Here is a 26,379-nt window from a genome sequence, read left to right on the forward strand (position 1 = left end):
AAGTGGGAGGTGAGCCATCCCAACTGCTAAAAGTTCTGTTTTTGGCCTTTCCGCTATTACATAGATAGTTATTCATTTAGGAATAGTGTATCGATATGAGGAAACAGGCAGAGCGCTTGGGACATTGAACACCAGAGAAAAAGGAAATAACAATTGGCCAGACTTATTATACCTGAAAGTTATTTTTATTGATATGTGCATGGTTATATGGATACGACACGAGATGAAATAGACAATGGGTCAATTGGTGGATGAATGGATAAGTGACTGAGTGCACAGAGTGAGTTCATGGAGGTGTGAGTGATCAGGAGCATCCACAGAAGAGAAAGCTTTTAAGTGCCAACTGGACCATCGCCTCCACGTATACTCTGGCCTCAATTATTCATGTATTCACTAAACATTTTATGCATTCACTCCTTTATTTATTCATCCTTCTTTCATACACCCATGCACTCACTTAGCCATTCATCCGTCATAGTAGCTAGTCATCCAGGAATCCGTCCCTGAATTCACTTGTCTGTCTACTCATCCATGCACACACTCAACCATTCATTCACACACTCAATCATTCATCTGTGCATTCACTCATCCATTCCTTTATTCATCCACTCACCAATCCACACAACCAAACACACAAATTTGCCAAGCAATTTAGAGGCATAATCATTTAAATAAAGCCACACTTAATGGTTTTGACACTGCTTCTTTATGCTTAAGCTGCTTTATCTCAAGTAAAACCTTTCTGATAGCTACTCTGTTTACTTCCTCTTGTTTGTGTCCATGATGCTAAGCACTTTGCTATGTTCAGGCTTCCGTATCATCATCAGTGCCTTTTCTGACATCCTTTTTAGGTTGTGCCTGAACAGCGCACATTTGCTGTCAGTGAAATCTATTGTTAACAAAAAAAACTTAAAAACTGGCTCAGACCCCACCCATCACTTATTATAGGTTAACTTCCACATCACTCTCATGTCTTTGCTTTTGATTGGTGGGTGCCTCCTGCTCCTTCCTGCTTGCCGACAGCGCTTTGTTTCTGCTGGGGAGCGTAGGCACAGTGCAGCTTCCTGTCTGCGGCTAGTGTCCTTCCACTGGCTGCACAATCTTGCAGTTACCTTTTTTCTACATTTGGACGCTGATCTGCAGTCCATCTCCCATCCCCCTTGCGTTGCTTGTCCCCCTTCCTCCTGCTGTTCATTGTGAAGGTGTGCTTCCAGTCACCTTCTCTTGCATCTCCCTCGTGTTGCTTTTCTTTTGGGCTTTTTTGGCTTTTTTGTTTTGAAGATTTATAAAGTGAAAACCCGACCAGAGTATATTGGAGTGCATTACATCAGTACCAGTTACATCCCCCAAAGACGTTAATTTTTTAGGCAGGGGCGATTAAGTGAGCTTCCACCCACCTTCCCCTCCCGTTGTTGCTTTTCCCCAGTGCTTAATTTGTAAAATATTAAGTGCAGGTGCTAACATTTTTCTAGTTGGCCCCACCTACTTCCCCGGCCACACCCACTTCCCCGGCTCCACCCACCTCCTTCAGTGGCCCCCACCCACCTCCATTATTGGGTCTACCCACATCCACAAGTCTTAACACATCAGAGCCACCTTCTCACTTCTTGAGTTCTGCAAGAAGCTGAAGCCCTGGCTCTTCACAATAGCACCTCGAGTACCACACACCTACACAACTGCCCAAGCACCCGGATACCCTCTTGGGTGATTAGTGCGCTATGCTAATCAATATACCGTAATATAAAATATGAGAAACCTATAACAACTTAAAAGTGAACTTGAATTTCAGAAAGTGTGTGTGTGCCTGAGCAGAGACATCACCGGAGCTAATGTCTTCACTGCGAGAAGTTCTGTATTCTGCCTGGTAATGGCACTTAATGACTTCAATTATTGCGTGCTGCCATCCATGCCAACCTGAGTCAACGAGTCCACAGCACCTACCCCTCTAAACTAAAACAATACAATAGTTCGCTGCAACACTTAAATTAGTTTCTGCAGGCAGGGAGAGGCCCAGCTGGTGCCGTTCTGTGTCCTCTTCAGCATCAGCAATTAATAATTCCTCCGGTGGACCACCTGTTAGGTGGTCCAGTCGTGGGATTACAAGGCAGGGAAGAAGCTTTACAAATATCTCTTCTGGCCCCGTGTAGTAATACTGTATGCCAATGTCGAAAATGACATCTGACGTAGGGTGTGTTCACAATTACTGCTACACTTATATATATAATTCTGCATACTGAATCATCCTTAGGCAGTGCAGGAAAGGCAATGTGAAAAAGCCACCTAGGGCGCCACCCCTATGTCTCATTACCAAATATTCCAGAACATTCCTCTCTGTCTCTTCCCTACACTCCCTTACACTTCTTTTTCCCTCCAGCACTTCAAAGTAAACATAAGATGACATATTGTTAAAAGAACATCAACATTTCCCAACATTCCCTTTTCCTCTTTTCCCTTCTATCTCTCCGAATCTTCCCTCTTGTGTTTTCAAGCAGCCCGAGAATGCCCCACAAGCAGTGAGTAGGTCAGGGTAAGTTAGTAGAGATCCCAGGTCATCGGGTGACCTGATTGGCGAATAAGAGTTTTTATGGGTATATTTACATTAGTCACCGCTCGTCCCTCAAGTAGGTGCTGCAGAACACTCTGGCAGTATTCGTACCCATCCATGCTCTTTCACACACTGGGGACTCTGCTGTCAATCAAAGGCAGACTCTAAAAATAGGCAGATTTCCAGACGGCGATGTGGGGTTAATGAGGCCTTTTTCACAAAGACGTGCCTCCAGCTATTACGAGCCGTCTGTATGTTGGTGGGGAGGTAAACACTCAGTCCCCTGTCGTGCATCAGAGGTGTGCTCACGAGTGTGAAACAACATAAACACCCCATATAAAATACACGTATCTCTTGGAAATACAGCAAGAGATTACTTTAGAGGCACTCACTTAATTTGAGGATGCGAGCGGAAATTCCAGGGCTGCTCACCTCTGCAAAGGCTGGCTTAATGGACCGTGTGCTGCTGGTTGCAGGAGGGCCCGGGCGAGAGGGGAGCAGTGAAACCAGCTCTCGCTGTGACCCCTGCCCGTCTCTGCCAGACCTCTGTGGGGATTCAGAGTAGATCATTTTTTCCCTCGGTTACTATACATGAATCTGGCAGGAAGTATTTAAAAGTCTCTGTATTGACATTTAGCACAAAAAACGGCAAATGAAAGTAAATGCAAAAGTTCGGGTTTTTTATCACTCACGTTCCCTAATTGAGATGAGAGTCGTCCAGGCTGTTCAATGAGTCCAGAGCCGAGCGGGACCGTCCAGTGACACACTGTCCTGCAACAACTGGTGCAGCGGGCCACTGACCCCTTCCTCAGCGTCTCTCGGCTGCGGCAAGACTTGAATTTGGCAGGGTGCAGAAAGTGACAGCACACTGTAGCCAGGCTCGGGCTGGTGCGAGCTGCAGCGGGAAGCTGCGAAAGCCATGAATGGATTGAGGGCGGCAAATTTAGCAACCAGCCATCTCCCTCCTTAAACTTGGATGCTAATGACAAGGGTAACTCGTCATGGAGTTCCCATTCATTTCAATGGAAATTTAATGGAAATGGTTGGGCATGGCTTAGCATCCAAACAAACTGAAAAACTGAACTCCCCGCTCAGATAGACAGGATGTGACGACGGCCCAGCATGGCGCCAGTAAGTACTAGCACACAACCTGACTGGGCCCCATGACGTCACGGTGACAGCCAGAGCTGCACCACGGGGGGAATTGCAATAATGTAAATTAAACATTGTAGCAGTGTGTCATCGCGCAGCGCCGCAGGAATATAGGCGGTATCCTGGCTGGGCAGATTTGTTACATTGCTCTCCCAGCCTGTCCAGAGCTGAGACTGAGAGAGCAGAAATCTTTAACTATTTATGACCTAACCTAACTGAGCCCAGCAAGCAGCTGCTGGCAGCACGTCTCGGAGCAGTGTACGGATGTCTGCGTCAGGCAAGTGGCTCTTTGCCGACACTGGGAAGACTTGTGTGAAGTGAAGTCAGTGAGCAGGCAGCAGATGATATCCTGTGTAGACCCGGCCCTGACAGATAAGTGCCGGTGCTAAGCACCGGAAAGCACCGGCACAAATTAAGCACTGCTTTTCCCCCTTCCTCCAGATGTCTCTTGTGTTGCTGCTCCCTCCTGACTTCCTTCGCACCTTCGTCGTCTTGCTTTTATTTTTTATTTTTTGTGCAGTTTTATAAAGCCAAATCATGATCAGAAGTTATTGGGGTGCTTTGTCAATGTCCTTGTAAATGAACTGCTTCTCGACCTGCACAGTTCCACCTGGTAGCTTCTGCCACTGAGCCTGGCTTGCAGGTCTACGAGTTCGAGGGAGTATCGCTGCTCTGCTGCTGCTCTGCTCTCTGTCTCTCTGCTTTCTGCCTTTTCTCCTCTGATCTCTTTTTCCCTTACTTTCATCTTTTCTGCTTTTTTGTCAATTTCTGTCTCTTTTTTCACTTTTTGTGCCTTTTCTCTCTCTGTATCCTCGCAGCTGCTCGTCCTTCGCTGCCCCACCCATTCCAGCGCCGCTTTCCCGCTTTCATCTGTTCTTCCTCCCAGTTGTCCAGCCCTCGCACTACTTAATGTTGGCCACTACGCGTTAAAAGAGCAATCACACTGACATTGTCAATGAACTGCTTCACTTCTTGTACAGCTCCCCCTTGCAGCTACTGCCACTGACCCTTGCAGGTCTTCAAGTTCCAGGGAGCATCTCTGCTCTGCTGCTGGTCTGTCCTCTTTCTCTCTGCATTCTGCCTTTTCTCCTCTGATCTCTTTTCACCTTACTTTAATCTCTTCAGCTTTTTTGTCACTCTCTTTTTCTTTCTGCACTTTTTCCACCTTTTCTCTTTCTGTAGCCCCGCAGCTGCTCATCCCCATGGCCCGCCTTCGTCCAGCTCCGCATTCCTGCTTTCCCACCACCCAGCTGTCTGGCCCTCCACCACACACTACTTAGAGGTAGCCTCTGCGGGGTGAAAGGAGCAATCCCACTGACCTTGTCAGTTAACTGACTCCTTTCCTACGCAGCTCTGTCTGGTAGCTTCTGCCCCCGACCCTTGACAAGACTGCTAGTTTGAGAGAGCATTGATGCTCAGCTGCTGCTCTTCCCTCTGTCTCTCTGCTTTTTGACTTTTCTCCTCTGATCTCTCTTTCACCTTACTTTCATCTTTTCTTCTTTTTTGTCCCTTTCTATCTCTTTCTGTACTTTTTTACTTTTTGCGCCTTTTCTCTCTCTATGTCCCTGCAGCTGCTTGTCCTTCATGTCCCCGCCCCTCCAGCACCACTCTCCTGCCACCCAGCTGTCTAGCCCTTCCCCTCACACTACTTAATGGTAGCCTCTCTGTGTCTGCAGAGCAGGCACGCTGAAGATGCCCTAAAGGCAAGCCCGTCTGCACCCGTCCGCGCATGGACTGTCACCACAGACCCTGGTCCTTGGACCATCCACTGCTATGACACCAACACACTCCACGCCCTCAACACTGGATGCCACTCTGCCTGCCACCTCGCATCACTAAAGAACACCCAAGTCCCGTTCACCTGCAACTGCATCTTCATTGGCCTCAGCACAACAGACCCACTGACCGCACGAACCTCAAGAACCGGACCCGACTACCTCAGATGTGTTCTACTCAACACTCACTCCCTCAAAAGACATGTCATGGAGATAGGGGACCTGCTCAACTCAATCTCCTCTGATGTCGCCTTCTTCACAGAAATCTGGGTACACTCCAGCTCAGCCTGGACATCGCAATAGCCATTCCTGACAGATACAAAATCATCCACAAGGACTGTGTCAAACAACCGGTAGGAGGCATTGCTATCATATCCAAAGACACTCTCCACCTCACAACCAGCTCTGACAACCACTCACATGACATGGAGCACCACCACTTCCAGATCCAGACCAACCCGAAAACCACCCTCCACAGCACCCTCGTCTACAGACCACCAGGGCCCTGCCCCCCTTCAGCAAAGACATATCTGACTTCATCCCTCACCATGCTCTTGCATCAATGAACTACCTTCTCCTTGGCAACCTCAATTTCAACCTAGAAAACTTCAAAGGCCACAACACCTCATCCCTATTGGAGAACCTCGCCACCATCAGACTCAAACAACTGGTCACTTCTCCAGAACACTCAGCAGGAGACACACTCGACCCCATCTTCTCAGCAAGCAACAGCATATCCATCACCCACACCTTCAAGCCATACCGGAACAAACACCACTGTGTCCACTTTACCTTCACCAAACCCACCGTATGCCACCATGCCCACTGCAATCCTTGCAGAAGCTGGAACAAGGTTACTGAAGACCAGCACACCACCTCTCTCAGCAAGAACCCATCACAGAGATCCATGGATGCCAATACCTCAGCAGGCAACCTCCGCCGCTGGATCTTTGACTGCACCAACACACTGGCCCCACTCAAGAAACCTTAAGGTAAGCAGCCCTCCAGGAAAGCTAGCTGGTTCTGCTCCACCCTTCAAGAGTCCAGAGACATCTGCAGAGGGCTCGAGAAAATATAGAGAAGCAGCAAGATCATGGCAGACCATGTATCCTTCAAATCCTCCATCACTGCACACCACCGCCTCATCAGAACAACGAAGAAAGCAGCCATTGAGGAACGCATTGATGCCAATGCACACAACAGCAAAGAACTCTTCACCGTGATCAAATAATTTGCCCAACCCAGCACAGGGACAGCAGACATCCCCCACCCCAAGACCTCTGTGACAACCTCGCCACCTTCTTCATAAGATCAAGGAGATTTAGGACAGCTTCAAAACCCAAGACTCACCCACCCCACTCACAACCACTGCACCCAATTACTCTAGCCCGCAGCAGACCATGAACAACTGAAATACCCTCACCTTTGATGACACCTTCAGGACCATAAAGAGCATCCACTCCGGAGCTCCCTCGGATCCCTGCCCTCACCATATCTTCAACAGAGCCAGCACCTCCATCGCACCCGAACTCTGCTACACCATCAACTGCTCCATCAAGTCTGCAACCTTCCCGAAAGACTGGAAGCACACAGAGATCAACCTCCTGCTGAAGAAACCTTCTGCCACCCAACTGACCTCAAATACTACAGACCCATCTCTCTGCTCACCTTCCCAGCCAAAGTCATTGAGAAAGCCATCCACGCCCAAATGTTCGAGTTCATCGGAAAAAAACAATATTCTGGAACTCTCCCGATAGGGCTTCAGGAGCAACCACAGCACTGAGAACTCTCTCCTTGTAGCAACACGCATCATCTAATAATAAACTGCAGCCCTCATCCGCCTAGACCTTTCAGCCGCCTTCAACTCCATCCCCAACTACACCCTGTGTACAAAACTCCACAATGCCAGCATTTGTGACAAAGCCTTGAATGGATCCAAGCAGAGAGTCAGACTTCCACTGTTCAACCCAGTACCCGCAGCGATCACCTGCGGAGTGCCTCAGGAATTCTCCCTGAGCCCAACCCTTTTCAACATCTACATGACCCCGCTTGCAGCCATTGTCAGAAGCCACAGACTCAACATTATGTACCCCGCCAATGACGCTCAGCTGATTCTCTCCCTCACAGACAAACCCACAGCTGCCAAGAGCAACTTCCATGACGGGATTGCAGCAGTCGCCACCTGGTTGAATGACAGTTGCCTCAATCTTAACTAGACAAGACCAAAGACCTTATACAGGGCTCCTCCCCCTCCACCTGGGATGACTCTTGGTGGCCCGCAGTGCTCAGAAGCCCTGCCACACCCACCGACCAGGCATGACACCTCTGCATCATCTTGGAATCCTCACTCTCAATGAACTGCCTAATCAACGCCATTTCATCCTCCTGCTTCCGCATGTTCCACCTCCATCGAAAAATCTTCAAGTGGATCCCCCTTGAGTCCAGCAAAATGGTCACAAATGCGCTCATCAGCAGCAGACTCAACCACCACAATGCATTCTATGCCAGCACCAGCTAGAAATTCCAGAAAAAAACGCAGACTGTCCAGAACGCCTCCTTCAGACTCATTCTGAACATTCCTCCTTCAACCACATTTCCAGTCACCTGAGAGATCTTCACTGGCTACCTGTCAACAAGAGAATTACTTTCAAGTTTCTCACACATGCCTAAAAAGCTCTCCAAAACATCGGACCTACAAACCTAAACCACAGCCTCTCCTTCTACACTCCTACCAGACATCTCCGTCCCACGTATCCGTAAGACCACGGCCAGAGGGAGATACTTCTCCTACCTCACTGCGAAGACCTAGAACTCCCTGCCTCTGCACCTCAGTCAATCACTATTACTGCCACTGCTCAGGAAGAACCTCAAGACTTAGCTCTCTGATGGGGCGTGGCTAACTGTCTAACATAGCAGGAGCACTTTGAATGCACTCTGCGTTTTGGTCCCCTTAACCTGTCCAAAATCTATTGCCTACAAGGCCATCCACTAACCCAACAGTGCCCCGAGGATGCTACTACTGCTGGGGATCAACTGGGACCCCGAGGGGATCATGTGCCCCATTGCAGTCTGAAGCGGGGTGCCTGGTAACACTCCCGGGCAGCCGATCGGCCTCTGGCGCTTCACGCCCCGATGGTGAGGCCGACCTTGGGCGAGAAGCCTCGCTTGATTGATTCATCGCGTAATCGTCGACCTTGGGCGATGAGCCCCGCAAGAAGCAGCTCCTGCTGCACTTAACCAGCCACGATTGTGAGAGGAGGCCACCGGCTACAGAATCATTGCCTCAGTGCCCTTCTGGTGAGAGACCCAATGGGTGGCCGAGCCCCTACTACTGCAGCAGCTCCCCTGTGTCTGGGCCTGCAGGCAGGCAGCCGGCTGCCTGGAGGACCCGTGGAGCTGCCCCATCCTGCGTCCTGACCCAGGGTGAGCCAGACGGTAGGTCGGGCCCCCCTTGCTGCTTGGTGGGAGGTAACGGCCTCCGCGGCCGGCAGACTTTGGCAAGGCACTGAGGCCGTATCTGGCCTAGGCCCACAATGCATATGGGGACCTGCTGTCAGCCTTTACCTGGCCTACACTGTGGATGGTGCCCGTGGGAGCCCCGACTTCCCGCTCCCATTGAACCAAATGACCAGAGCAGTCTGGCTGCCAGAGCAGCGATCTGGGCCCCTCACTGGGCTCATGGAGTGAACAATTTTAAGATGTGAGAGTGGATTTCATCTAACAACTCCTGTACTGGTTATCTATTGTTACACAGTCTAAGAAAGAAATCATAGATGACAGCAGAGTGCAACTCGGACACACATGATTCTTAGGTGCTAGATACTGGGCAGCAATGTGGCAATAATTTTCTGTCTGTATCTCCGCATATATGCAAGTAACTGGGGGACGAAGTGAAGAGGAGGTATCAGTTCCGCGTGTCATATCGGGCCCAGGTCTGCCCTGGTTGTGGCAACGGGCTTCACCTCACCTGAGCAGCCCGGCTGCTGCAGCTAGATGGAGTGGGTGGCCGAGGGGGCATGACCGAGCCCGGACCTGAGTGCAATACTATTTGTTGGGCCGCCTTGTGCTGCCTACCACACAGTGGAGCCCCAGGGGGGCCTGGCTGCCCCCCTACTGGACAGTATTTCTGAGGCTGTCCCCCCACTGTAGCTGGACCCTGTACAATCCCCCAGGCCCATTGTGAGTCCAGCATTCTTGGAGAAATGTGAACGGATCCTTGGACATGAGATCCATGCTAGGCCTGGTCCTGCTTTGACTGAGGAGACTGGCTGAAACCCCTACCTGGGGGACATGCCTCATCCCTGGCATCCCCTCTTTTCCCATCTGATACCCCAAGCCCTCTCTGACGCACTTAGGGGACACAGTGCCTGGGGGCTTCCCTGCCGAGCCCGGGGAGTCGGACTGGATCCATGTCCATCACCTACAGGTCACGCAGACATGAGACACCGTCTGCTATAGGATCCTATCGCACAATCCAGCCAGACCCAAATTGCTGGACATACAAAACCACAGATGGCTTCCCAATTGTTCCCTCATCCCCTACCTCATCTCCCCGCCTCTCGCCTGGTATGCTGCTTGGTATAGATCTGCGGCCGCTGCGCACGCCCAGGTGGGCCTATGGGATCAAGACAAACTGAGGCATATCCCAGACAGTGATATCAGCAAAGGAGTCAGCCAGCATGTAACATTATCATCCCATCTTGAGCACCTACACCCGTTATAAAAGCAGGAAGCCATATGCAGCACCTGACCTCCCCCAACCACCAACTGCATCCAATAATATTCCCTCTGGACAACAGTCTGGATCATCCTCAAGAAATGGGTCGGCAGCGAGGCCCCCATCCTCGGCCACACCGCAGCCGGGCTCCTCTTCCATATCCCCTGCACAGGGAGATTGTAATTCAGATGCTGTGTGCTCTTTAGTGTTATACACCAAATTAGATTCTGTATTGAATGCTGTGGAGAAGCTGGGTTCTTCATTATCTCATACCAGGACTTCGCTCGAAGATTGCATTGTCAAAATCACTGCGGACTTCACCCTGCTCCACAATGACTACTGCAAGTTAGCAAAGTGCTAGATATGGAGTCCTCTCTCATGGAAGATCGTCCTATCATTGGAGACACAAATGCCAAGATGCGTGACCCGATCAGAAGAGTCCACTTGTTGGAGAGGCAAGCTGAAGATGTGGAAGGCCACCTTCGCAGAAATAACGTCCCTGTTATAAGCCTGCCTGAAGGAGTGGAGGGATCCAATGCAGTGAAGTACGCTGAACACTAGCTACAGGACCTGCTCCATCCAGGTTCACTCCCCCCCTTTTCACAATCAAAAGTGCACACTGTGTGCAGGCAAGGCAGCCTTCTCGTGGCTCATGGCCTTGCCCCTTCCTGTTTCGCCTCCTCAATTACAAAAACTGGAATGCGGTCCTGCGTGAAGCCCGCAGACTCGGGGTGTACGAGTGGGTAATGCTGCCTTTCTTTTTTTCCCTGGCTGTGCCACTGAAGTTCAGAAGAGGTGGGCTCCTTCTTGGAAGTGAAAAGGTGCTTGGGAGAATGCCGTACTCACTCCAAATCCCAACACGCCTCAGAATCACATCTGATGGAAACACACAAGTTTTTGACATGGCAGAGGAGGCCTGGTCCTGGCTGAAGTCTACCATAGGCAGAGAACATCCCAGAAAACATGGGGAAGGCACACCCCCCACACATCCCCACTCCAACACACGAGGGAGACGCCATCTTCGAGCCCACTCAACCCGTCTCTACCAGCCCCATGTAACACTGAATCTGGAGCTGGTGAATCAGCAATGAAGGGAGGCCTTACAGGCGGCGGCAACACTGGGTGCCCACGAGTCGGACAGAGAACTGAATGCTGTTTTTGCAATCCCCTTCAGTTAGAACAACTCCTCTATGGCTTCACCATCCGGAGCACAGTTTTCCTGCCCATAACTGTCACACCATGCATGGCAGATGAACTGTTTTAAAGACTTTGCTCTTCTTCTGCGCTGTTCTGGAAATGTATTATATCTGACTTCCCTCTAACTCCCCAGCACAGCCTATTTACCTGTCTATCTGTACACTCACAAAGATCCCCCACTGGCACTCAGGGGTCACTTTCTCCTTCCACAAACACACCTACTGTAACATCTTGCAGGTGCTTTCATGCGACATTTGGGGACCGGCAGCGTGGGCGTCCACACAACACCACTGGCACACCCTGATATGCTGCATTACCACCCTCCCCAAACAACTCAGCCGATCTGTTGTAGTAGGTTAGTTTTAATCTTCATCCCCACAGTTTGGGCAGATACATGTTGCCCCTCGGCCCCAATTCAGTTGCCCTTTGTTTTACTCCTACACTCCTACACTGCTCCGAAGGTCCACACTTTCTCCCTACAAAATCTCCAAATACAAATTTAAATCAAATATGCCCAGGCGATACACACCTCAGCAGATGCAACTCTCTGCCTACTTATCCTGTTACACCATTTGGCCCTCCCCAAGCGTAGGCCATAACGACATTCAAAGATATCTCATTAGAAAATGCCGTCCGCTATCATTCTCACTTGGAATGTGAGGGGGATGCACACTCCCATACGTCACTGAACACATATGCCTCTCTCAAGTGACACTCAATCCACATAGTATTATTGAAGGAAACTCACCTTGCTTCACTAGAAGTGCAGCGGCTCTGCCATAGATGCAGAGGTAGGTGATTGCCACAGACTACTCTAGGGGAGTCCTAATATGGATAAGACCGAGTACCCCTTTTCATACTGATGAAACTCTGATGGACAAGGATGGATGCTACATATTTTTAGGTGGCCGCCTAGATGGGCGGCACATGGTAATTGGAGTGATATATGTCCCTAACTCCGAGCAAACTCCATTCTGGCAATCCCTATTAGCCAACCTAGCACACTGGAGCTTCTTACCCATGTTTATAGGTGGGGACTTTAATGCGGTGCTTGACTCATCCCTTGACGGATCCTTCCTCTTCACATGCACAACCGCGGTCTTAAATGCCCAAACACTGTGTGGCTGGCTCTCTCACTGGCACCTGATGGACATTTGGCGTGCCCAGCATCCAATGACCAAACTCTACTCATTTATCGCTCACCTCCACAACCTACACGTCTAGGGTTGGCGGCACTGCTCTCCGACTGTCACCATGACGACCACCTGGGGCGAACACTCTCAGACGATGACCCTCGTCCCGTTTAAGTGGCCCGGCCGCGAACCAGATGCCCTTGGCATCTCCAACCGACTGCCCTGGAAGGCCCAACTTATTGGAAATCCTTAGGTGTAGCCATACACACATATTTTGACATTCACTCTTGAATGGGAACAGATGCGGGCTCAGAATGTGATGCACACAAGGCAGTGATCCAGGGTCATTGCATGGGTCTGACTTGGAGCATCGGCAAACAGCTAGATAAAGAGGTATCACACACAGAGCGCATGCTTTTCCAGTTGGAAACCGCAGTAGCATCTGACCCAGCGAAAACCCAGCCCCTAGCGGAGGCAAAACACAAACATGTGGAGCTGTTGGAGAAACTGTACCGCCTAAACTATGCTGCCCACTCTGCGTGCACCCATTCCTCAGCAGACAGAGCTGGCTGCCTACTGGCATGGTTATTCAGGCAGGAACAAACGCAGCAGCCAATTCTCATGCGGTGTTCATGCATAGGGAACATACTCTATTCCCAATAAGATATACATGCTGAGTTCAAAATGCACTGTAAAACACTCTATAGCTCACATGCAGTAGTGGACTCACTCAATCTGGAGGAATTTCTTGCTCCCCTCCCCTTACCTACTATTACACCACAGCAGCGAGATGAGTTTGATGAGCCAACTGCTCTCCTTGAGCTATAAGCTGCAGTTAAATCATTGGCCACCGGGAAAGCGTACGCCACAGACCAGGCCCCCGCCTTCTGGCCCTCTATAAGACGTCACATGAGAAATCTCAGTTGCCAGCATCGCTGCCTGATTCTCTACTGGTCTCCCTACCAAAGACAGATCGCAACCCGTTGCAGCTGGGCTCGTACTGCTCTTCGGCTCTCTTTTATAACGAATCAACAATTAAAAAATCTTGGCAAAAAATGGCAGAACGACTAGCCCCTCTGGTCCCTGTATCGGTGCACACTAACCAGAATGGGTTTGATCCAGCCCGTAGCATGTTGTAAAACCTGCACCACTTTTGTTTATGGCAGATACGCTCCACAGCAATGGCGGCGATCCGGTGCCTGCTAGTAGATATGAAAAAGCGTTCAAGACATTGGAATGGAAATACTTGTTCCCTGTACTGGCCAGGTGCGGCCTGGGTCCTCGCTACCTCTGCCTGATAAAGTTCCTGGTACAACCTGCCATCAGCAAGAGTGACAACTGGGCCCTATCTGTCCAAGCCAATACCCATTAGACATGGTACCAGTAAGGGTTGCCAGTTGTCACCCTAGTTATTCTCTCTAGCCATGGAACCGCTAGTGGCCACTATCCGGCTTGGGGGAGCAGAATGGGGAGTGACGCTCGGTGACGCAATGCATGCAATTTCGCTCTATGCAGATGACCTATTGCTACATGTCAGAGACGTTGAGGCTCCCCGAGGTACCATTGACATCACACTCACGGAATTTGTATCACTGTCTGGCCTCAGAGTAAATTGGGCCAAATCATGCTGGTACACCATTAACCCTTCTGCAGCCGACCCGGGGCTATCTGTCGCTGGTGAGCAAATCCCCTGGCAACCAGATAGTTTCCACTATCTCGGGATCAGGATATACCATCACCCCGGTGACTTACTAGATGGCAATATCACACGCTCTGAAACCGCCACACGATCGCAGATGTCATTCTGGCTCACTCTACCGCTAACGGTAATGGGCCGCATTGCCATACTAAAACTGGTGGTCTTACCCAGATTGTTATATTCCTTCGAGAATCTGTCGATTTACATTCATTCACGAATATTCTGCTCCCTCCAGACCATGATGCATCTGGAATGGTCTTGCTGCAGAGTTGGACTATCCAAACTATACCTTCTGGTGGATCCCGGGGAACTTGCAGTGCCGCACATGGAGCAATACTATCTGGCAGCTCAACTCCAGTGGATCGCCAGGTTGTTGTTGGTCAACACATGCAGGACACAGCCACGTGACATCAGGCCTGGTCGAATTCATCCATTCTGATGCTATTCTACCCGGGAAGCCAGGACAAAACCCAGAAGCAATTAATGTTACCAGTGGCCCACAGATGCTTCAAGCACACCTTATTTAGCACCAAACACCAGACTCCAATACGCACCTGCCCTCCCTCTGCTGGGCAATCCGAGACTGCAAAAATATGTTACCAGCGCGGCCCTCCCCACATGGGAAGCAGTATGGTTACAAACACTGGGAGACCTATACTGGGATGGACAGTTGACCCCTTTCCTGACACTAGCATCGGAGGAAGGACTCCCTCATGGGCAGTTCCTGCTTTATGCTTCTCCAATAGCAGAACTGATAGAGCGCTGGGATGAGGTGTCGCAAGAACCAGCAAAACACCATACGATACAATATATCCACACTATGGGAACAGGGAGAAGGCTAATCAAGTGGTTCGCTGACTCATTGCGCATGCACACGGCGCACCGGCTACTTTCACTCAGAAATCACTGGGACAGTGCCTTGCAAAACAACAGTACTGATAAAACATGGAGGCTATATTACAGGGTCCAATTCGCATACCCAGAAATGCATGGTTCTGTCTCATACAACTTTGCATAATACACAGAGCATACCTTACATCGGAGATTATGTACAGATACTTCCACTGATCGGATGCTCACTGCCCCAACTGCCACCTGGTGAATGCAAACCTGTCACATATGCTGTGGGACTGCCCTGCATTGGTAACTTATTGGCATACCATCACCACCCAGCTCACAAACTGCACTGAACGCATGGTGACAAACACATGGGAGAACTGCATCGTGGGTCTGTATCATAGATCCAAACAGAGCAAAGCATTGCCACGCTTTATTGACCGAGGCCTGATCACTGCCAAATGCCTGATCACAAGGCATTGGAGACAAGCGGATCCCCCCCTCGGATGCCTGGCACCGGTTTTTCATCAACTGGGTGCAAGCGGAAAGTATGACATTACGCCAGGAGGATGCACTAGGCCTACGCCAAATACCACTGGCAACAGCTTGGGATGCCATGCTCAGAGACTTACAAAACTCCAAATAGACACCCTACATCAGACTATCATGTCCTTTAGGCTAGTTCTGTTATGTATACCCTTTTTACATACATTTGTCCCATCCACACAACAATAACGATTTTAAACAGGTGACCTTTTACCAATTAGCTTACTCCTATCTCATCGACACCAGGTTCTCAGTATTCTATCATAATCCCTGTACCTGTCACTACTTTTTTCACCCTTGGCCAAACAGCCAGCTGTGCACAATCGCATTTGTTTGGAAAAACATTGATGATTGTTTTAAAAATATTTATGATTGTTTTAAAAACATATCAATTTTAGAAGAAAACCAGGAGCGACCACTCTAGTGTATAGGTCCATTAGTCCCCCCTGCAAATTAGAGAATTCCTTCCGAGCTGACATGGGGTCCTGCATGCTGGATACTCGATACACGGCAGTCTGACATCCCTTGTGTGGTGTCATTCTTGAAGCAGAGACAGGGTCCTTCATTCTCAACCATCAGGTGTGGGGGCTGGTTCTTCCCTAGGGGTTTCTTGGCTAGACACACACACACACAGATACACACACATATATTAGTGATGTCATCAGTGATGTCACTGACCATGTCATTAATGATGTAATATGTGACATCATCAGAAGTGGATTGCGGGCGCGCGAGTTATAGTTAGTAGAACTAACTATAATGGACGAATTTCAATGGTTTTGTATGAGTGAAATGTCCAGCTAACTATAACACCCCTGAAACCTATGGTTTGTTTCAGTGAATTTCTAAGGTTTTTTAGACGCTAATTCCTAACTATAACATGTCTGAAACCTATGGTTTTTTCAGTGAATTTCAAAGGTTTTTTAAATGCTAATTGCTAACTGTAACCTGTCTGAAACCTATGTTTTTCTCAGTGAATTTCAAAGATTTTTTAAATGACAATTTTTAAATGTAATAATAGTTATATTTATTTGTTTGATACTGATTTTCTACATTTTTTAAACTATTTATTTGTACATATTTTATTTTTTAAATTACATTATATATTTTTTTGTTTTATATATATTTTTTATTTATATTATTTACTTTATTGGGTTTTTTTTCAATTTTTTTGGGGGAGTCGCGCACCCAAAGCGTACCTTTCTCGATCACTGCACGGAACCTAGCCGGCATTTTAGGATTGTTGTGTAGGATCCGCGTAGGAGGTGCGATGGGTGCGTATTTTCCTGCGCGATCACTATGCGACTGGTACGCGACTCCAGGCGTATACGCGACACATAAGTATTACTTTACGCGATGCTCGCGCGCTTGCGCGCGACGTCATATACGTGTTTCACGCGGTGGGTGCGTGACTCCCGCGAAATTTTTAATGTCTAAAATTATATATATATGTATTTAATATACATTTTAGGGCAAGACATTATCCATGCTTATCATAAAAATAATATACTTTTACTTTTAATAAACTTATATTACTTTTAAATGCAATTTTGCAAAGTCGCGTTGGGTGCGTGCTGCCTGTGCGCATGGTGTGCGGACCCCATGTGACCCCAAAAAAAATATTTGATTGGTTCATAACATTTCCCATTCTAACTATTGAAGGACCCCACCCATTTCCATCATTCTTCTTTGAGCTTCTTTGTAGGAACATCTCATAGCTAAGAAGAAATCTTTTTGGTGATTCCCATTGCTGCTATTGACTTCAATATCAAGACAATGGCTACTAGACAGCAGCCAGCATCAGATTCAGAACATTCTTCTGACGATGCGTTTGTTCCTGAACCTGCAACCCCTGAGAGATACACTTTAGTGGTCTGGAAATTTTTTTCAATTCCAGAGGGACAAAAGAAGTCAACGCCACTAAAGTGACATGAAAAAACTGCAAAAGGATCCTGTTGAGAGGGGATCCAACTAAGAAGCATTCTTGCTGGACCACAAGCATGATGAAGCACCTCAAGACTCTGCACCCCGTGAACCTGGCTAAGGAGGAGTACAGAAGACTTCAGGAGAACCCTCCACTAGCAGTCGCAAGTACATCTGCGGCATCTTCATCAGCAGGGCACCCGGACATATGTGCAGAATTTGGGCAAGACCAAATTAGCTGCATTAAATGCAACAAACTGCTATTCTACGGAGAGCAGTCCATCTACCTTATTTGCACAGCGCAGACAAATCACCGGTGTAAGATTTATTTTTAAATTTTTTTCTTGAAGTTCACTGTTTTGTTCCTCCTGTTCTCTTTTTTCTTTTTAAAAAAAATACAAAAAAATCACAAAATCGTTCAAAAAACTATAAAATAAATATAAAAAAAAAAGTTATTTTCAGAATTAACTTCTCTGGTTAAAAAAAGAGCTATATGTGTATGATAGTGTGTGAAAGTTTGGTTGAATGTATGCGTAGTGCATAATTGACTGAAAGAATGCATTAGTAGTGTATGGTGAATGTATAAGTACAGAACTATAAGGAAGTGCTGCAGCATGATACTGTGACCTCTTTAGCTGCAGTGTGCTGTGATACTTCTGAAGGACAGGGATGCAACATATGTCCATAAATATGTTGCAAGTCTATGCTTCCCTCTGCACTGCTGCTTAAACTGTAGCCATGCGGGGACACTGGCACCCTTGCACCGTGGTGCAGGATATCTGTGTCGTGTGGAGTTTGTTTTTGTGCAGGAAGACACACCTTCCTGCACAAAAACAATCAGTGAAGGCATTTTTCTGCTTCAATGTATGCTGTGCAATGTAGCATATATTGAAAGAGAAAAAATAAGAAGAAATGAAAATAATTCTCCTTGTTGTGCATTGCTACACCAATTGGAGGATGGTGCAGCATTCACACACATGTCCACATTTATGATTTCAACGCAAAGTGGTGTGTATAATGAAGTTGTATTTACATGGAGAAGAAAAGCTACACAGAGTGCCTTTTGCTCTCTTTGTAAATATGAAAGCGTGTCTTACGCTATCATTATGTTACAAAAAGGGACATATTGTTAGCACGGGATGCTTCTAAATTTGCCCCATGAGTGCTTAGGTATTGGCAGACTGTTACAATAAGAACATATTGCTAGTTCATTGATTGAAAAATTGCATAAGAGTGACTGGTGTTAAACACAGAGTTATCTCTCCAAAGATGCTCAAAGAAGAATGATTGAAATGATTGCAGTCCTTCAATAAGTACAATGGGAAATGTTATGAACCAATCAAACCTTTTTTTTCAGGCCGCATGGAATCCTATAACAGAAAGATTCCAAAACTACATAGGTATAAACTGGGTGTTTTGAAGACTGTATTAATACTTTGTAGCTTCTTGCAGATGTGCATACATAGTATATAAAGAAATTAACTTCTACTAGGGTTAGTGGCTAGGCCAATCCCTAACTATATGACTAATAAGTAGAGTAATTTCAGTACTGCAAAGAGAGAACAAGATACATTTATAAGTACTTTTGGCAAGTGGTAGGACATGTTTATAGAGTGGTGAAGGTAAGGGATGGGGACTGATGTGACATGTGCAAACACACTCTGTGACGTGTTTTAAGTTGAGAAATGTTGTCTTGTTTAATCCCGAAAGCCCTGGGTCCCACTAGCCCACCATGTCTCTCTATTGAACAGCATACAGCTGCGTTGTAGAGAGGTGCTCCAAAGCCATGTCCCATTTTACACCTCTCTGCAATGCAACTCTCTGGCACTTTCTGCACATATCTGGTGGGTTAGTTAGACCCCAGGGACACTCAGTATTCAAGTCAACTTTATCCTGTAACTTAAAACTCCCACAGAGCATCTTTCAACACATATCTACTCCGTCCATCCCCCTTTCTTCACCAGTGTGCAAACACAGCCCATTGTGCATATTAATACTTAGTTAATCTTAACTTCACAGTAATAGAAATAAAAAATGCTAAACATTTTTTTCAGTTGTTTTTTTATAATTAAAATTTCTGAAAATGTTATATTTTAAAATAGGATCAGAAAAAGAGAAGAAAAAATCCAGTTATAATATATAATATTATATTTTTTACAACACAACATAATTTTAACATTTTATAAATTATTTTCTTTGCCTTTGTTGATGTTCTCAGAATATATTGAATTTCACTACAAACAGCAGGAAAAAAAAACAATCAATAAGATTGTTTAAAAAAAAACAAAAGTACGTCTAACATATTTTTCATATACTCAACTATTTCAGAACATTGCACAAAAACTTCATCCTCAATAACAAGCCATATAACACAAATCACACATACATAAAATGCTTTTTTCTAACAGAATTTTCTTACTTGAATATGAAAGAACTAAAATAATAATAGGATGAACAATTATTTTTTATTTTCATACACTGTAAATAATGTTCTTTAAAAATATATGCTGACAAAATGTGCAAGAAAAAGTCCTTAATTCAAAGATATACTTTTCCTCCAGGCCAAATAGTATTCTTGAAATCCTTTATATTGAAATTGTCCAATAGTAATCGTATTAATACATATTATTAAATTCCTTGGAGGCTGAATTATGTTCCTAAAACTTTGGCTTTAAAAATATTATGTAGGAATTTGGTAATTCGCTAGGCAAACGGTGTTTAAAAACCAATTTAGCATCATTACAATATGTCCATCCTTTATCGCATTTTAAATAGGTAGTGTAATGTCCAGATGTTATAGATGGACCATCATGGAAAATTATTGCTACTGCTACAAAAGTTATTCCTGATATTGATGGTTGACTTGCTACAAAATGTTTTATTAAAGTTTCCAATTTTCTTCCATCAGCTGTACAACGTTACATCATTAAAATTATATATTGTCCATATCTTTGTATAAATAATTTTGATAACATTTCTGATTTGCATTGGCTACACTCCATGTTTTGATTTGCTGCTTACACTAGTTTGTTGAAAGACACTGATTTACAGTCTGGTAATGTCAAATATATAAATCTTTCAGTGTCTATATTAGTGTTACATGTAAACATACAATTTTCACATTGATGTTCCCATTTATAACAAAGACCAAAAAGATTTTCAATTTTTATGCCTTCATTTTCCAATACGGTAAGCATATACATTAGAAATTCCTGAGCATCTTGTTGGATATTCTGCTAAATTGTGTAGAACCAGAACATGTATCCAAAAGATTACGAATATCAGAAACGCTTTGCATTTTACTTTTATCAGCTCTCAGTTTTTCATAACCAGAATGCAACAAGGAACAAAATCTTTATTCTCGATTCTCCATAATTTACTGTTGCAAACTTTCAAGAAATAAAACAATATTGACCACTAAGTTAGCATAGCAGTTGATACCTGAACTATTTTCAAACTGATAACCAACAATCTCTTCAACAGTGGCCTTTTTCTTTTTGCTTGCAATCACAACATTATCTTGTTTTTTTTCCCTTCTCTATAACTTTACTACAGATAATCTCATATCTTCTTTTTCGACCTACCACACGCTTTTCAAATACAGGATATTGACCTAAATTAGGAACATAAGCTCTTCTTAACCTATTATACTCTTTTACACAATTTGCATCTGCAGTAACCTTTGTCTCATCAAAATCAATCAAAAACAAACCAGATAAAGTTCTGACTCGGGACAAAGCAACATATGCCATACCCTCTTTAAACACATTACTTTCAATGTTCACCAAAGCACTGTCTACACTTAAACCTTGAGATTTATGAATAGTCTGCAAATGCCAGAGAAAGTGGAAACTGTTTTCTAAGGACATATAAATCTTTAACAAGCAAAAAACGAACTGAACAACGAACAATTTGTTTTACTTCTTCAATTTGATCAAATTTAATTTTTAAAAATTAAGTTCCATCTTTATTCTGATAATCAACAAAATCAACAACTTTACCCATTGCTCCATTAACTAAACCTTTTTCTACATCCAAAATATGCCTTCAAACGACCCGACAGTTTATACATGCATATAGATTCTTTTCTAAACCAGCAGTTTTAGATATCGATTTTTCTAAAGAATCCAATTCTATTTTCAATTTTTCCATCAAAATAATGGTGATTCATTCATGCTCTATTTTATCAATGGCTTCCATTTTTATTGAATCTTAATGTTCTAGCTACAAAAGTTGTTCATTTAATATAGAACACTCGCACAGTGTTGGCATTAGGCAGATTATAGATTTATTTTCTGCAATTTTCATATAAATTTTCTTGGGAACTATATTTTCATTTGGAAACAAATTGGAAAGTAATCGACTTTGCAAAGCTTGTTTGCCATGTTCTGTCAGTACTGCAATTCTTATATCTTGAAGAATAGTTCCATAATCAACATCATTTACCTGTCGCATATTTGTAATGAGTTCTTTGTATTCAAAATATGACCAAATAATAACGTTTCCAACACTACCCAAAGACTTTCTGGTGTCTTGATGCGCAAGTGTTTTAAATACTGGTTGTCCTTTTACGGGAGTAAGTTGCAGTAGATCTCCAAAAACTATAATAATAATAATAATAATAGGGGGTTTTGTAAAGCGCTTGGTGACGCCCAGCGGCGTGTCCCCGCGCTGTGGAGCGAGTGCTTGCAGGAAAACTACAGGGGGGCAGAACCTGTTACCGGGTGAATAATATTGTTTTTAACTTGGCTCTAAAGATTGATTCGGATGGCTCAAGACGCAACGCCGCAGGAAGTTTATTCCAGCTTAACGCAGCCAGATGCCTGAAAGATCTTCCGCCCATCCTTGCTTTAGACACCTTGGGCATGGACAGACGCCCCGATCCGGAAGATCTAAGGGAACGGGAAGGCTCATATTGTGTCAGCAGTCCCTGCAAGGGGAGGGGTGCCCTACCATTGACGATTTGATGGCAAGTGCAGAGTGCTTTAAATTCCACCCTGCTTCTTACCGGGAGCCAGTGCAGGGTCTGAAGAGCCGCTTTAGAGGCAGCCCTTCTGGGTAGTCTGAGCACCAATCGGGCAGCAGCGTTCTGCAAGACCTGCAGGTGGCTCAGATTCTTCAGGTCCCTAAATAGAGAAGGTTGCCATAGTCCATCTTGGATGTGACTATTGCATGCACTAGCGTTTGGCGTGCTTTGATGGGTAGAAATTTCAGCACCTTCCTAAGGCTCTTGAGAGTCCCGAAGCAGGATCCAATCACCCGATTGATCTGGAGGCCAAAGGTCAGGTTGGAATCAAACCAAATGCCCAAATTCCTCGCCTCCTGGCAGGGGGTAGGTGTTGGTTCCAGGCATGGCGGCCACCATGCCGACGTCCACGCCGCCTGGCCACCCCCTATGACCAGCACCTCAGTCTTGCCTCCGTTGAACTTGAGGCAGTTGGCGGACATCCAGACTGCAAGATCTTGCATGCACGATCTGAAGATGTCCGCCGCGAGACTGGGCGCACGCGATAGGGAGATGACCAGCTGTGTGTCGTCGGCATAAGACACCATGCGCAGGCAGTGACTCTCCACTATAGTGGCTACCGGAGCAACGTAGAGATTGAAGAGAGTTGGACTCAGGGATGAGCCTTGCGGCACCCCCTGGTCCAAAGCTACACGCTCCGAAGAGAAGTCACCCTGCCTAACTTGAAAGCCTCAGCCAGATAGGAATGATTGGATCCATTTCAGCGCTGCGCCTCTCACCCCTCCTTTGCTCAGACACTGTAGCAAGATGGAGTGTGCCACAGTGTCGAACGCAGCGCTGAGATCCAGAAGTATCAAGGCCATAGTTTGACCCTCGTCTGCACCCTGCCTGATGGTTTCGGTTGCCATAAGGAGAGCGGACTCCGTGGAGTGACGTGGCCGAAACCCAAATTGGGTGGGATGAAGAAGATTAGTCTTCTCCACAAAGTGCATTAACTGCATATTGGCCAATTTTTCCGCCACTTTGGAGAAATAAGGTAGCAGGGAAATGGGACGCAGATTGTCCAGCTTCTCAGGACTTATGTTGGGCTTCTTGCGGAGTGGGAGCACCACAGCCTGTTTTCAGTCCTCTGGCACAGAGCTGGACCGGAAGGAGACATCCAGCAGATGCCTGATGTAGGGTTCGAGTGTCATCAGGCTGTCCCACAACCGCTTAGGAGAGGCTGGGTCCCGAGGGGAACCTGACTTCACTGATATGCATATTTTAATTAGATCTTCTGATGAGGGAGTAATAAAATTGAGAAGCAGGTTTTGTCCAGCTTCCTCTCCTGCTGGTACTGCTAATACTTCCGCGACTGAGGGTGGGACAGGAAAGGCAGAGTAGATCTTGGACACTTTGTCCCCAAAATAGTTAGCAATACGATTGCAGGTGGCTACCGAGTACTCTTCCCCTCCTGTCGAGATTTTAGGGATAGACAGGGATTTGTTAACGCTGAACAGTTCCTTAGCTGAGTTCTCTGCACCCAGGATTTTGTCAGCATAATATGCGGCTTTCTCTATCCGGATCTTATTGTGATAAACCCGTCTATTGACGAGATATCTCTCTTTCAACTGGTTATCATAGGCCACTCTCCACTGTCTTTCTGCACGTTTACAGTCCCTCTTGGCACAGCGCAACGCCTCGTTGAACCAAGGTGCAGTTCTTTGTCTCCGGGCCCCCTCCTTAGACCGGCCCAATGGGGCTGTACAATTCAGGGCAGCCGTGATACGGTCATTGAGCAGTTTGTTTGCCGTATCCGCATTGTCACCTCCCGGGGGCCCCTCTGCGGTGAGAGCCTTATTAAACTCTGGCAGGGAAAACCTAGCCCTTTTACGCCTGGGGTAGTTGAGGGGGGTGGGGTTCGTGGCTTTATGTTTAGGAAGGAAGATTGAAAATGGTACAAGGAAATGATCGGTCCAGGGCAGGGGCACCGGGGAAGCAACCAAGACTTCCTCCCAGTTGGCGAATATTGGATCTAAGAAGTGTCCATGTTGGTGTGTAGGAAGCTGCCCCTTTAGCTCTAACTGTAGGGTCTGAAGTTCTAAACGGAGCTCCATAGCTCCTTTGTCGGACAAATCTTCTAGGTGCGTGTTTAAGTCTCCGAGTAACAGAAACTTGTCTCTCCTTATCGCTGTTTCTGTGACGCACTCTAAAAGGTTGGCTTTAAACCTAGCCATAGGTCCCGGTGGGCGATAGATTAAGAAGCCCTTCACAGTTGTTCTCCCATCAAATTTTATGGTGAAAACACCAGCCTCACTTCCCGCCAGATGGACTGGTTCCAATTGACAGGAAAGTTGCTGTTTGAACCCAATCGCAATTCCTCCCCCTCTGCCTTCAGGTCTATCCAGTCTCACCATCTGGTAGTCATCTGGTAGTGCCTGAATGATGTCGGGGTCAGAATTGGCATCCGACCACGTTTCTGTGATAAACAGCAGATCAAGTTGTTTATCCGCAAGAAGATCGTGTATGTCATGCTTGTGGCGACGAAGCGACCTCACATTGAGCAGACCACAGGGCAGAGAGAAGCAACTGGCCCTGGAATCTGCTGTCAATGTGCAGAAGCGAAATTGGCAGTGTCTGCACCCTTCATCCTCCCCCACTCTTATGCTATGATGGCCGAGTATGCATGTAGTAGAGGACAGACTTACTAAATCATTCCTGCTCCACGTAAATCGGCCATCAAGACCAGAGGATATGGCCCTGGGCCGTGTCTGGTCGCGGACAGGCGCAGACGGGCTTGGCTTAGGCGCGGCTTCGGCGCGGCTTCGGCGCGCCCGCTGCGCCAGCCCGCTGCGCCATCTGGCCATGATGCACATTATATAGGGTGTGAGGAGGGTGGGAGGCCGGCGCGACTAGAGCGCACCCCCAGCCACCCCTAAGATGGCGCCCACCGCCGCCAAACACCGGATCAAAAAAATGGCTGGGCGAGGCAGGGAAGAGAAATAATAGCGTGTAAAGGGGTGTCAGTGTTCCTAAGCATTAATCACATTCAAATATACAATTTCGAAGCCCCCCAAATAAAAATGTTGTTCGATTTTAAAATTTGAATTTTTGAATTTGAAGGGATTTATATAGCGCTCATACACCTGGCGGTTTCTTGGCGCTCACTGATGACAGCTACTCAGTCGGTCGGAACAGGGGAACGGTAAAGGGATTCAGGATGGGAAGGCTTGGGTAAAGAGGAAAGTCTTGAGATTTCTGCGGAAGAGAGGGTATTGGGTGCAGGTTCTAAGGGACAGTGGGAGAGAGTTCCAGAAAGCGGGGCCCGTGGTGGCAAACTTGGAACCACCCCATTTCTTCCGTTTGAAACGGGGAACCACGAGAAGGTGGTGGGAGGAGGATCGGAGGTCTCGTGACGGAGTATAGGGTTGTATAGCTGAGTTGATGAAGGAAGGGGCGGAGCCTGTCCTGGCTTTAAAGATAGTGCAGCCGAGCTTGAATAAGACGCGCTGCCGGACAGGTAGCCAATGGAGGGAAAAAAGAAGAGGAGTAACATGGTGCGATTTAGAAAGGTTAAAAACCAGCCGGGCGGCCTGGTTTTGAACCAGCTGGAGGCGTCTCATGAGGTAATCGGGCATGCCATGGTAGAGGACGTTGCCATAATCTAGGCGGGATGTCACCATGGCCAGAAGAATTAGTTTGAGCGCGTCTAGGGCGAAAAATCGTGAGACTCTGCGGATAGTCCTGAGCGACAGAAAAGCTGATGACACCACAGCAGAGACTTGGGAATGTAAGGAAAGTTGGTTATTAATTTTGAAGCCAAGGGTTTTAACAGAGGGTACAGGGGTGGGCGGGGGACCTAATGATGGGGGCCAGAAGGAGGGGGACCAGGGACTGGAGCAACCACCCG

The sequence above is a fragment of the Lissotriton helveticus genome, chromosome 10 (assembly GCF_964261635.1).
Source record: "Lissotriton helveticus chromosome 10, aLisHel1.1, whole genome shotgun sequence".
Taxonomy (NCBI): domain Eukaryota; kingdom Metazoa; phylum Chordata; class Amphibia; order Caudata; family Salamandridae; genus Lissotriton; species Lissotriton helveticus.